The 3442-nt window shown below is 35.4% G+C and overlaps 1 non-coding gene across 1 annotated transcript; it reads left to right on the top strand.

The window, feature by feature from the left end:
* Positions 1 to 882: 882 nt before the first annotated feature.
* Positions 883 to 989, top strand: LOC141615769 (small nucleolar RNA R71). The gene has a single exon (XR_012530170.1). It is a non-coding gene; the product is annotated as a small nucleolar RNA R71 (small nucleolar RNA).
* Positions 990 to 3442: the final 2453 nt, after the last annotated feature.

The raw sequence follows: 3442 nt of genomic DNA, 5'->3' as shown, positions 1-3442 counted from the left end.
GCCCTTCATACCTTGTACCACTCCTCAAATGGATGGCACTCACCGACTCATGTCTTGGGGGATTACCTTGAGGTGATAATTGCCCCTTTTGTCTTTGAGAGCTAGAAGATGCTAATTGTGACATTTGTGTCTCCAACATCTTTGTGTGAGCTAGTATGTTGTTGATGGTGATGTCTTTTGCTTGGCTATCTTTTTGCATTTTAGTGAAAAATTCTTGTTGATTCTTTTGCATTTGGAGGACCACTTTTTGAACATTAAAGCCTTGGTCATTGGATTGATTGTAAGAGGGTTGATTTTAATAACCTTGGTTTTGGTAAAAGGGTCTTTGAGCTTGATTTCTCATTGGAGGTGGGGTGTATGTTGGTTGAGGGTTTTGAACATTTTGACTTTTGTATGAAAGATTGGGGTGGAATTTGGTGTTCTCATTGTAATAGTTTGAATAAGGGATGCCATTCTTGTATGCTTGGAAAGCATTCACTTGTTCCCCTACATTCACTTTGGTCATGTCCCAAAGTTCCACAACCCTCACATACACCACTTGGAATTGATGATGATGCTACCATAGCATTAATATGTTGCTTGGGTGATTTGGAGGCCTCTTCAAGTTTAGTCATGGCCTTCTCAAACTTCAAATTAATGGTGTCAATGTGAGCATTTAGTTGAGCACCCAATTGAGTAATAGAATCCACCTCATGCTTTCCTCCTCTAGTAGCCTTCCGAGGTCTACTATATTGTGAGTTATGGACCGCCATTTCTTCAATTTTGTTCCATGTTTGACTGTCACCAACTTCGGTAAACATGCCATTGGATCCCATATTGAGAATGTTTCGGGAGTCTTCATATAGACCATTCCAAAATTGTTGTACAAGGAACCACTCGCTAAGTCCATGGTGTGGACAAGAACGACAAGTGTCCTTGAATCTCTCCCATGCTTCATACAAAGATTCCTCATCCCTTTGTTTGAACCCGGTGATTTGGGCTCTCAACATGTTAGTCTTTTCCGGAGGATATAATTTCTTGTAGAAAGCAAGTGCCAATTTCTTCCAAGAATCAATACCAAGAGTAACCTTGTCTAGGCTTTTGAACCATTGTTTCGCAGTACCAATCAAAGAAAAAGGAAATAAGACCCATCGGATTTGGTCTTGAGTAACTCCGGTTTGAGAAATAGCATCACAATAGTCACAAAAAGTCTCCATATGTGAGTGAGGGTCTTCACTAGGCATCCCTCCAAATTGACTTTTCTCAACTAATTGTATGAATGCGGATTTGGCAATGAAATTACCGGTTAAATGTTGTGGTATAGGAGTACCATTTAGTAGGTTCTCCTCGGTTGATACGGAATGTGATGAGAATTTAGGCATTGTGGGTTAATTTTGTGGTGGGTTTTGTATTGGGTTATCCTCTCCTTCTCTTGCAAAAGGGTTGGTAAACTCAATGTTATTTGGTTGAATGTTCACAATTTCTCCAATACCTCTCAAAGTACCTCTAGCAAGTCTTATATTGTTGGTCAAAGTTCTTTCAATTTCAAGATCAATGGGTAACAAGTTACCTTGTGATCTCCTAGACATGCAAAATATCAAACAACTCGAAAACAATTAGAACAACCTTGAGGAGATTGACTTCCCAAGGTAAAGAAAGACACAACTAAAAACAATTAATGAAAATCAAATCAAGTTAACACCGTCCCCGACAACGGCGCCATTTTTGGCTCGAGGTTAAAACTTGTCGTCAAAAGCTACCTAAAAAAAATAATATTTATAACTTCACAAACTACTCTTAGTAAAGAGGTAAGTAAAGGTCGGCTCCCAAGGGACGGGTATTGATGTAGGATTTTCAATTGCAAATGGTTGTGTCTTAGGGTGTCAAAATTTGGGTTGAGATAGTGTTAGTTATTTAGACCATATTATAACTCATCTTATGATATCAAAATTACAAATTAATTTTTGGTGGTCTAAATCTATATGCATACAAAACAAATAACTAGAAGATGGTATAAAACCATCTTAAGATAAAAATTCCTTACAATGGTTTAAGGCAAATAAGGACACTACAAAGCTCTCCTACCTTTGTAGTTCTTGAGCTATATGAATGTGGATGATCCTCCAAATACACCAAAATTACCAAAATAGGTAATCTCCTAAGGTGGCACCCAAGATTAACCCAAAATACTACTAAGATTACTAACTAGATAATAGTAGTAGTAACCTTGTAATTTGTATATTTGATGTACTAATTAATATTATTACTTTGATAATATTATTAGTTAGTATTTTTATGTGTTTTAATATGAACAAGATGAACAAAATAAGAAAAAAAATTGGTCTCTAGGTGATGTATATGGACCGGCCAAGCCTCCTATTTAAGACCAAATTTTCTTCAAATTTTTCCAACTTATAAAATGGTGTGAATAGTTGGGTATTTATAGCCAAATATTGGAGACAAATTTAAGTGGAATTTGCCACTTAAAAAGGACACTTGGTGTCCTCTAAAAAATCGGTCAAATGGACTTATATGGGTCCATTTCGGTTTTCGACATTTGCCCCACAAATGCTTGTAAGTCTTATATTTAATTATCTTACATAATTAAACATTAATTTAATTATTTAACACTTAAATAATACAAATTAACTACCAATGACTACTTAACTATTAAGTAATCATAAGACTATTTTATCAACATACAATGTGTCAATATTAACCCATTTAGCTAATTTTACAACCTCTTGTAAAATTTAATAGCTAATTAATTCCACGTCAAAACATATACACATATCGTATAAAATTAATTAATTAACTATTAATTAATAAATTTTAATTCATTTATTTATTATTTAATATCACATAATTAAATAATAAATCTCCTTGTCCCGAGTTCCTAACCCGTCATCAAATAATACATTTACATGACTAATTAAAAGTCAAATAATACAAGGAATTAATTATCCCGTATCTCATATAAACAATTAATTCATTCTTTTTGGGCGTCATCCTATAGGTGTGACCTAAAGGGATCAGCTGATCACCGCCATCACACGACAGTAATGTCAATAACTAGTCAGCCAATCATTACCGATTAACGATGACCAGCTGACAATAAAATAAATAAATCCCTGATATTCCTTTAATGAGATTTAATATGTAAACGCACCATATCACGTGCAAGAACGACCTGAAAGACATCTTGCATTGAGTGAGAGATATTATTGGACAAGAGAATTGGTTAACCGTTTTATCAACTTTTGCATTTAACCAACCAAGATCGATCAGTAGAGGCCGCTACCGCGGATGGGATTGGGTGTCCGATTAAAGGGCTTCCCAATACGTAACTTCACCTCTTACTCAGAAATTTTGGATAGTGGACTACCTTATCCAGGGCGTATGAGAGTCATTCTAGAGATAGGATGCTAAAGACGGATGATTCCTTATCTTTAGTACCTATGTC

The sequence above is a fragment of the Silene latifolia genome, chromosome 11 (genome assembly GCF_048544455.1).
Source record: "Silene latifolia isolate original U9 population chromosome 11, ASM4854445v1, whole genome shotgun sequence".
Taxonomy (NCBI): Eukaryota; Viridiplantae; Streptophyta; class Magnoliopsida; order Caryophyllales; family Caryophyllaceae; genus Silene; species Silene latifolia.
Note: the sequence above shows the minus strand (reverse complement) of the source record. Positions and strands in the feature narration are given on the sequence as shown.